Source organism: Neovison vison, chromosome 7 (genome assembly GCF_020171115.1).
Source record: "Neovison vison isolate M4711 chromosome 7, ASM_NN_V1, whole genome shotgun sequence".
NCBI lineage: Eukaryota > Metazoa > Chordata > Mammalia > Carnivora > Mustelidae > Neogale > Neogale vison.
The window spans coordinates 93810437-93821661 of record NC_058097.1 but is presented as its reverse complement, the minus strand read 5'-3'; positions in this window follow the sequence as shown (position 1 = coordinate 93821661).

The following is an 11225-nucleotide window of genomic DNA, read 5'->3' as shown; positions in this document are numbered from 1 at the left end:
CTTTAGTTAGGTTTATTCCAGGTATCGTATGGTTCTTGGTGCTATAGTAAATGGAATCGATTCTCTAATTTCCCTTTCTGTATTTTCATTGTTAGTGTATAAGAAAGCCACTGATTTCTGCACATTGACTTTGTATCCTGCCACGTTGCTGAATTGCTGTATGAGTTCTAGTAGTTTGGGGGTGGAGTCTTTTGGGTTTTCCATATAAAGAATCATGTCATCTGCGAAGAGAGAGAGTTTGACTTCTTCATTACCAGTTTGGATACCTTTTATTTCTCTCTGTTGTCTGATTGTTGTTGCTAGGACTTCTAATACTATGTTGAACAAGAGTGGTGAAAGTGGGCATCCTTGTCTTGCTCCTGATCTCAACGGGAAGGCTGCAAGCTTTTTCCCATTGAGGATGATATTTGCTGTGGGTCTTTCATAGATAGATTTGATGAGGTTCAGGAATGTTCCCTCTATCCCTATACTTTGAAGCGTTTTAATCAGGAACGGATGCTGGATTTTGTCAAAAGCTTTTTCTGCATCAATTGAGAGGACCATGTGGTTCTTCTCTCTTCTCCTATTAATTTGTTGTATCACATTGATTGATTTGCGAATGTTGAACCATCCTTGTAGCCCAGGGATGTATCCCACCTGATCATGGTGAATAATCTTTTTAATGTGCTGTTGGATCCTGTTGGCTTGGATCTTGTTGAGAATCTTAGCATCCATATTCATCAGTGATATTGGTCTGAAATTCTCCTTTTTGGTAGGGTCCTTGCCTGGTTTGGGGATCAGGGTAATGCTGGCTTCATAGAAAGAGTCTGGAAGTTTTCCTTCTGCGTCAATTTTTTGAAACAGCTTCAGGAGAATAGGTGTTATTTCTTCTTGGAAGGTTTGGTAGAATTCCCCAGGGAATCCGTCAGGTCCTGGGCTCTTGTTTTTTGGGAGGTTTTTGATCACTGATTCAATCTCGTTATTAGATATCGGTCTATTCAGGTTGTCGATATCTTCCTGGTTCAATTTTGGTAGTTTATATTTTTCCAGGAATGCATCCATTTCATCTAGGTTGCGAAGCTTATTGGCATATAACTGTTCGTAATAACTTCTGATGATTGTTTCTACTTCCTTGGTGTTAGTTGTGATCTCTCTCTTTTCATTCATAATTTTATGAATTTGGGCTTTCTCTCTTTTCTTTTGGATTAGTGTAGCCAGTGGCTTATCGATCTTATTGATTCTTTCAAAAAACCAGCTTCTAGTTTCATTGATACGTTCTACTGTATCTCTGGTTTCTCCCTCATTGATCTCAGCTCTAATCTTGATGATTTCCCTTCTTATGTGTGGAGTTGGTTTGATTTGTTGTTGATCCTCCAGTTCTTTAAGGTGTAGAGACAGCTGGTGTGTTCTGGATTTTTCAATTCTTTTGAGGGAGGCTTGGATGGCTATATATTTTCCCCTTAGGACCGCCTTTGCTGTATCCCATAGGTTTTGGACTGAAGTGTCTTCATTCTCATTGGTTTCCATGAATTGTTTCAGTTCTTCTTTGATCTCCTGGTTGATCCAAGCATTCTTAAGCAAGGTGGTCTTTAGCTTCCAGGTGTTTGAGTTCCTTCTGAACTTTTCCTTGTGATTGAGCTCCAGTTTCAAAGCATTGTGATCTGAGAATATGCAGGGAATAATCTCAGTCTTTTGGTATCGGTTGAGTCCTGATTTGTGACCCAGTATGTGGTCTATTCTGGAGAAGGTTCCATGTGCACTTGAGAAGAATGAGTATTCTATTGTTTTAGGGTGGAATGTTCTGTATATATATATGAGGTCCATCTGGTCCAATGTGTCATTCAATGCTCTTGTTTCTTTATTGATTTTCTGCTTCGATGATCTGTCTAATTCTGAGAGAGGCGTGTTAAGATCTCCTACGATTAGTGTATTCATATCAATATGACTCTTTATCTTGATTAACAGTTTTCTTAAGTAATTGGCTGCTCCCATATTGGGAGCATTGATATTTACAATTGTTAGATCATCTTGGTGGATAGTCCCTTTAAGGATTATGTAGTGTCCTTCTGTATCTCTGACTATAGTCTTTAGTTTGAAGTCTAATTTATGAGAATGAGATATGAGAATCGCTACCCCAGCCTTCTTTTGAGTCCCATTGGCATGAAAGATGCTTCTCCACCCCTTCACTTTCAGTCTGCGTGTATCTTTAGGTTCAAAATGGGTCTCTTGTCGACAGCATATAGATGGGTCCTGTCGTTTTATCCAATCTGCAACCCTGTGCCATTTTATGGGTGCATTTAGGCCATTCACATTGAGAGTGATTATTGATAGATACGTTTTTATTGCCATCGAGTTACCTTTGAAGTCTTTCTTTCTGTAGACTGTCTCTATATTTCTGTTCAATGCTATTCTTGGGATTTTTCCTCTTTTATAGAACCCCCCTTAATATTTCCTGCAGTGTCGGCTTGGTGGTTGCATAGTCTTTTAAGCCTTGCCGGTCTTGGAAACTCTTTATCTCTCCATCCATTTTGAATGTCAGTCTCGCTGGATAAAGTATTCTTGGCTGCATGTTCTTCTCATTTAGTGCCCTGAATATATCTTGCCAGCCTCTTCTGGCTTGCCAGGTCTCTGTGGACAGGTCTGACGTTATTCTGATGGGCTTCCCTCTGTAAGTAAGGAGCCTCTTTGCCCTGGCGGCTTTCAAGAGATTATACCTACAATTATAATTCCTCAATTTGACTATCAGGTGTTGTGGTGTTTTTTTGGAATGTATAATCTTGGGTGGAGACCGTTCAGCCTCTAGTACATGAACGCTGGTTTCATTCGCGAGATTCGAAAAGTTTTCATGAAGGACTTGTTCCACGACATCTTCTAGACTTCTTTCTTTCTCCTCCCCTTCAGGGATTCCAATAATTCTGATGTTGGAACGCTTCATGGCATCATTTATTTCCCTGATTCTGCTTTCGTGGGATCTAAGCTTTTTGTTCCAGGCTTCCTCCTGATCCTTTCTCTCTATCTGTTTGTCTTCCAGATCACTAATTCTATCTTCTGTCTCAGTTACCATAGCTTTGAGAGAGTTTAGATTAGATTGGAACTCATTGAGAGCATTGTGGACCTCCTCCCTAGTAGCTTTAAGCTCCGTCCTAACATTGTGAACATCCTGTCTGGTCGCTTTCAGTTCGGCCCTAATCAATTCTGTTTGGTCATCCATGGCTTTCTCCAACCTAGCTATTGCCTGGATAATTATTAGCCTGAATTCTCTTTCCGACATATTGTCTATGTTGATAGCTGTTAGCTCTGTTGCAGAAGGTCCATCCTCTGTATTTTTCTTCTGTTGGGCATTCTTCCTCCTAGTCATTTTGGTGGGAGAAGACTGAACAGATGTAGCTGGATGTATCAACTCTGGTGCAATCAAGGTGCACCCTGGAACACTTCTGAGCAATCAGGATTCCCCACCCAAACGAGAGACAAAAGAAATGAAAAAGAGGAAAAGAAGAAAAAGAAAAACAAAAAAGAAAAAAGAGAGAGAGAGAGAGAGACAGGAAAGAAAGGGAAGATGAAAGAGAAGGTTCAGCCCAGATGGGCCCCAAGGTAAGATTTATGAAGTAGACAAACAAAAAGAGATAAAAAGACTGATACAATTATATGGCAAGAGAAAAAAAGAAAAAAATACATATATATGCAAATAAAGAAAGAACCTCGTCCAAAAAGAACCACAAGTGTAAAATTTATATGCTATCAGGACAAACACAAAAAACACAGAAACACTGGTGGAAGAAGATGGGAGAGTTCTTATAAATTCTCAGTGTGTGCGAGGAAGGTTGTTTTGATTCTTCCTGGATGTATCTTGATGTCTTTGTTAAAGGACTCAACTTTCCTAAGATAAAGGGGATTAAAAATTGGTTTACCTATAGGGGTAGTATTGATTGGGAAAAGGGGATTATTTTGAAGTTAACTCTATATGAATATTAGAGGATAAAAATAAAAAGGAATATACTAGACTAAACTAAACTAAAAATTTTTTTTTTAAAAAGGGAATTCAAAAAATAAAAATGCAAAAGAAAAACATAGGTGTATGTATCAAAAAGTTCAGGTTAGAAAGGTATTATGGAATTTGATGTACTGTACAGCTCGCTGTGATGGTAAATAGGTTAAAAAAATTACCTATGTGTAAAAAAAAAAATAAAAAAATAAAAAAATATGAACCGGAATAGTGGAAACGAGTGAACAATACAAGTTTTCCTATGAAGTAGTGGTGGTTCTCTTGAAGTCCTTTTTTTTTTTTCTTTCTTGGTTTGTTTTCTGGGGGAGGGGTCTGCCACGTGGGTTGTCAGTCAATGATGTTTCCTGAGTTGAGTCCCCCCGTCCCCCTCAAGGGGGTGGGCTCTGGGGAAACTGGTTTTTTCAGGCTTTTGTTCTCTGGCGGTTTTTTTGCTTGTTCACTTTTTTCCCTCTCACCTTGACCGCCTTTGATGGTTTTTGTAGTATTAGAAGAAATCAAACCGCACCCTGATCTCTGTCTCAGAGAGAAGCCTCAGTCTGGGTGCAGAAGCTGAATAAATTCCCCCTTGGCCGCTGGCAGCGCAGGGTCCAAGGTGCAGACCCTGGGGGCGCAGGATCTTTTGCTCGTCCCCAAAGCCAAGGCAGTGGCGGCTGTCTGGGAGCTCCCGACCGCCAGAGAGGTTCCAAGCAGCGATCCCACACTGAGATTTTGCCGCTGGCCCGGGCTGGGAGTGCCCGGCTTGCACGCACCTCTTTTCAGAGGCGGCTATGGGTCGGGTGCGCGTCTGGGGCACTGAGAACGGGGCGCGGGTCCGTGAGCCCCAGGCTGGGCTTTTGCGCGCCTCTGTCCGGGGAAGAGTTTTGCGTGTGCGCGCGCGGCTTAGGCTTTGAAACAATGGCGCGGGTCAAGGAGCGCCCTCCGGGCCTCAGTAATTCAGGGGAGAGTGAGGGACGTGCGTGCGTATCTCAAGCTTTGTGGTAGGGTTAGCGCGTGTTCCGCAGACCGGCGCGGCTCCCATCCCCTCACAGGAGCCGGAACCCACGCGCTCGGGGGCGCGCTGGCGGCTTAGGGACCAGGAGCGGTTTCTCCGCCGCACTCTCTCTGCCTCCGCGCCGGGGAGGCCGTCTGGGACCGGGGACTTAAGCCCCTGTCCCTAGCCGCCCCGTTTACCACAATTTCCCCCCGCGATCCTTTGCTATTTTGGAGTGCTTTCAACCAGTCTCTGAGTTACTGCTGGTCCCCAGACACAGGGCGCTCTCGCTCGGATTGGGGTATTACTTTCCCACCGGTCGCCACTGGTGGCTCCCTCCCCCTTTTGTTTATCTTCAGATATCAGTCCGCAGTTCCTATTCCGCTTTACCTGCTCACTGGCGTCTTCTGCCCCTGTAGAGATCCAGACGTGTATAATTCTGATCTCAGGCTGATTTCATGGGTGATCGGAGTTCTTTGGTAGGTAATCAGCTCACTTTGGGGTACTGGCTGAAAAGACGCCTCTTCCTACTACCCCGCCATCTTGTCCCCTCCCCCCCAACATTATTATTTCTGATCAGGAGCTCAGATGGCATAGGCTTCTCTCCTCCTTCCTACCTCACCTTGGATTATCCTAACTATTCCCACCTTATTTAATCAAATGAATTTTAAGCAGAGAATGAAAGAAAGGACATTCTGTGATGGAACATGAGTTACCATATTCTCCTTTCAATAATGGATGAGGTCAGTACTACAAAAAGATATCTTCCAAGGATGACCTGGGCTTAGACCTTCCTACATCCATTAAGATCATGATTTAGGAGGGCACTAGGAATTGGCACATAAAGTCACCTATGGATGATAATGGAAAAAGATAAAATCAAATAAACACACATGAGTTCAGTGGCAACACTGGGGATGGAGCATCTGGGCAGTATCTGGGACAAGAGAGGGGAGATGCTTAGAGAAAAATTCACCTATGGCTTCCTTTTTCCTTAAGTGGAATCCAGAGGAGAATAGGCCAGGTGCAGAAAGGGAAGCGTGGAGGCATGTCAGCCTTGCCAAATGGGAGAGGACTGTCGGGCAAGTGATTTCTGCTGTAATCCCAGCTCTGCCATCTTTCATCTTGGTCCCCATTTTGTGAAGAGATGTCAGTAACCTTTATGATATTCTGCACTTAGAACTATTCTCGAATCTCTCTTCTCTCCATTGAAACATAACTGCCTCAGAGACCTCATTGTTGCTAGATGGTAAATGCATGCTACTGACTTATCAAAAAATCTACCAAACATAAAATAATTCAGACTATTACTCCTCTCCCTCGTACATTTCAAAGACATTCAAAAGGCTCAAGCCTTTGGAAGGCTCACAGGTGAGACACCAAGGTCAGGGATTCCATTGATCATGATATGCCATGAGAAGATAGATCTTAATAGTCAGGCTTATTTGTATTTCTCTATTAACAAAGTATGCTCTCAATAAGAGTTACAATGGCAGCTAATACTTTGAACACCAAGTACTAGGCATGCTAGTAGTCAGATAGTCACAACAACTTTTGAGGCAGGTCTTCTTATTCACATTTTCCTATAACAAAAACAGAGGCTCAGAGATGTTAATCAAACTTACACAGTTAATATGTGGTCATGCCAGGGCTTCATTCCAGGTCATTTGGCTGTCTCTTGTGGAGGACACCAAAAATACTTCTGCCCAGGCTGGACCAGAAGTGCTCAAGGGCTTGCTGCTCTTGATTCAAGTAAATGTTTCTGGTTAAGAGCAAGTCTAATTTTAGTAACATCTTTAATTTCTGGAGAACTGACAGAGGAAAATGGGGGTGCTTTATTGCAAGGTTAACTTAGTTTTCTACATCTAATATCTAAAGGGCTTGGTGTATCCAAGACCACATAAGGATATCTTGGATGTACTCTTGAGTGTTTCTATCTAATTTAATGTCAGTTTCAGAAGAAATAATTCCGCAATAGCTTCAAAATAAAAGTTCTCTTGCCTTTCTAGTGAGAACATTTCAATTGGAGTTAGTTCACCTTAGAATCACATCATTCCTCAAGTACTTAAATGTGACTTTCCAATACCAATCTTCAGTACTGTTTCATTTCTTTTTATCTAGATAAAGTTGGCTGTAGCTCCCTGATACTTTCATCTCCAAGGTGAAAAATAAGACAAGTAAAAAAAAAAATCACTCTGTAGTTTACCAGCTTTTTTCCAGGCTTGTTGCTCAGCAAAATTCACATTCTACAAATCTCATTTCCTCACTAGTTTTTTTTTTTTAATGTTTGGTTTTTATTCTGGGGGGAGAGGGAGAGGCATTTTTTATAGTTGTGTAATACAGGGATCTCTCTGTACTATTTTTGTAACTTCCTCTGAATCTATAATCATTTCAAAATGATTTTTAAAAAAACTCGTGAAATGCACACATAATAAGGGAATATGTATGGCTTAAAGTAAACACCGATGTGCCTGCCACCCCAACTAAAAAATACAATATCCCCATTGCACTAGAAGCTCCCCTTCCACGGTACCAGGTTCTCTTTTCCAGTTGTATTCCCTTGTTTCGTCCCCAGAAGGTACTACCTTCCTGACTTTTATGTTTATCATACTTTTTCTTCTTTACTGACCTACTAAAAATGTTCATATCTCTAGATAATTGTGCATGTTTATTAGCTTCTATCAATGGAATTGTTCTGCATTGTAGGAACTTCTCTAAGGTTTTTTTGTTCCTGAGATTTATCCATTTTATTGATGTGATTGGGGAGGTTATCAAGGGGACATGTTTCACCATTCCTGCAGCAAGAGCTGTTTTCAAGGATCTGTTCTTGAGAGAATAAGGTGTTATTGTACCCATCTGTATAGTACATGAGACCAAATCCCATTAAGACCTCTATATAAACTATATAAGTTCCCTTGCTTATTAAGCTTTCTGCCCACTGACATGAAGTGTTTGGCTTCTTTCTTTGGCCACTCCTTGCCCTCCATGAGCAGGGGCCAGTTTGTGAACTAACAGTCATTTCTTTCTTTTCAGTGCTGTATACTATTCCAATTGTAGGATTGTTCCATGGTCCAGCCGATCTATTTATGATTGATGTCTAGGTTGTTCCCATTGTTTACAATGCACTTTAAATATTCTTGTAAATATTTTTAAAATATTCTTTAAATACTTTTGAATGCACATAAACAGAATTTTCTCTAGTGCATTTAACTAGAGTAGAATTAGTGGATCATAACATAAGCACATATTCTACTTTGCCAGGTGATACCAAATGGAAATTCAAAGAAGAGTCATACTCATCTTCTCCCCCCAGTACCGGATGAGAGTTTCCCTTGTCCTACAACCTCACCAGCACTTGATATTGTCACAATAATTTTTACTCTGTCTGAGGCATGTGTAATAATGTCTTATTTTTGTTCTAATATATATTCATCTGGTTACTGACAAAGTTGAACATCTTTTCAAGAATTTATTGGCTATTTGAGTTTCTCTGTTATTGAGGGCTCATTCAAGTCTTTTGCCCATTTTTTCTCCTGGGGTTTTGCCCCTTACTAATTTGAAAGGTTTCTTTTTGTGTGGCTTGATATTAGTAAATTATTGATTATACATGTTGCAAAAATTTTCTCTGTTTATGGTATAACTTTCATCCTCTTTATGGTATCTTTTTAAGAATAGATGCTATTAATTTTAATGTTAAATTTTCTTTTCTTACCCTATTTGTGCTTTTATATCTCAAGAAATCCTCATAACTTGAGGTTGTGAAAAGATTTTCCTGTATTACCTTCTGAAAAGTCTATAGTTTTTTTTTCCATGGGTATATTTTCAATCCACATAGAATTGGCTTTTGTGGATGATAGAAAGTAGAGGTCAAGTTTCATTTTTTTCTTCTGTGCATAAACAGTTGCCCAGTAACTCTCTTGGAAAAGTTGAAAAGTCTGTCCTGTCCTCATTGCTTTGCCTTCTGTCATTGGTTAAGTATACATCTATGTGTGGGTCTGACTGTGGGGTCTTGACTGTGTCCCATCAATTTTTTTTTCCTGTGCTAAGTCAACAGTGTCTTAATTACTGTATCTTTATAATACATCTTAAATGACAGTTTCCTCACCTTTGTTCATCTTTGAGTGATTTGCTTTTCTTGGCCCTTTGAATTGTTAGAATCAGATTATCAAGTTCTATTTAAACTATTTAGAAGAACTGATGTTCTTTTGATTATTAAGTTTTGTAATCCAGTCCTTGAATTTGGTCATCTCTTTATTTATTTGAGGATTCTTTAGTGTCGGTAATGGACAGGATAGCCAGGTTATGTTGTTGAGTTACTGCCAACTTTGAAAGCTCAGTGACTTAACCCAAAGTCTATTTCTTGGCTATGTTACATGTCCATTGTAGGTCAGCTGGGGATCCACTCTGTGTCATCCTTACCCAAGAACCTGGGCTGATGAAGCATCAACACCTGGTTGTAGGGGCAGTGGGGAAGAAGGATTGCTGAATAGCATGCTTGTTCTTAAAGGTTCCACTCATCCTTCTTCATTCAAACCAACTCGTGTTGGTCACACCATGAGCAGGAAAGTATATAGGATGGAAGAAAACCAAACATAATTGTGAACACCAAAACACCTTTCAGTCAAGAAACTTTTATAATTTTCTTTATAACTATCTTGTTATATTTATTCCTAGATGTTTCATATGTTTGATCACATTGTAAATGGTTACAACATTTACTTTTCTGTTTGCTCCTGGAATAGGAAATGCAGTTTATTTCAGTACACTGATTTTTATTCAGCAACTTTGCTAAACTGTCTTATTAATTTTAATAATTTATCTATAGTTTATATAGGATTTTTCATGTATTGGATCAAGTAATTTGTGAGTAATAATGCTTTGTTTCTTTATTTCTATACCTGTTATTTTCTTTTCTTGTCTAACCATTCTAGCTGGACTCTCTAATACTATGTTGAATAAAAATAATGATAGCAGGCATTATTGTCTTCTTCCAGATCTCAAAGACAAAGCTTTTCATTTTTCATCATTTAGTATGATGCTTCTTGAAGTTTTGTTTGTTTTGGGTAGAAACTCTTTAACAGTTTTTTTGTTTTTTTTTTAAGATTTTATTTATTTATTTGAGAGAGAGATAGTGAGAGAGAACATGAGGGAGGAGAAGGTCAGAGAGAGAGGCAGACTCCCCGTGGAGCTGGGAGCCCGATGTGGGACTCGATACCAGGACTGCGGGATCATGACCGGAGCCGCAGGCAGTCGCCCAACCAACTGAGCCACCCAGGCGTCCCAGAAACTATTTTAATGGATTTCCTACTGTACCTAGTTTTTTTCTGTTGTTGTTTTTTACATCCCCATGACTTATTTATTTTATAATTGGACATTTGAACCTTTTGATCCCTTTCATCCATTTCTCCTGCACCCCCCCCCCGCCCCAGCTTCTGCTTCTGGCAACCACCAATCTGTTCTCTGTATCCGTTGGCATAGACCAATTTATGGATGGAGGGACTAATGATAAATGACTTGTCCAAGGCCTTACAACTGCTAAGTGCCAAAGCCAGGAATCAACCTAAGCCTGTTTGGCTCCCCCAAACCTTGAACTTAACATCTGCATTATACTGTCTGTCACATTTCAGCTCATACACTATGAACAGTAGAGGGTTTCATTCAATGGATGGCTGAATTACAACTCTAAATCTTCTGATTTGGACAGAAGCTCCCAGGTTATCAGTTTTTGTTTCTTTTGAGCCTTAACTCTAGACTCAGTTTTGACCAGAACTTAAAAATGGAATAGCTAGGAGTAGACAGAACTGGTTAGTTCAAGAGCCAGACCTCTCTAGAGCCATGTACTTCTATCTGGGAGATGCTAAGAAGTGACAGCAGCGAGCAGACAGTCTGAACCTCTCAGTTTTTTTTTTAAAAGATTTTTTATTTATTTATTTGAGAGAGAGAGACAGTGAGAGAGAGCATGAGCGAGGAGAAGGTCAGAGAGCGAAGCAGACTCCCCATGGAGCTGGGAGCCTGATGTGGGACTCGATCCCGGGACTCCAGGATCACGCCCTGAGCCGAAGGCAGTCGTCCAACCAACTGAGCCACCCAGGCGTCCCTGAACCTCTCAGTTTTATGTTTGGATTTAATTCCCTTACTAAGCTTCTTTTATGCAGCAGGTAATTTCATGCTCAATGCCTTTTCTTCTCTTACCTCTAACAGACATTCCATCGTAGATACTTGCCTATGATGAGGGTGTGTGTAGGTGGAGCATACGGCAGTTGGTAGGTGTCC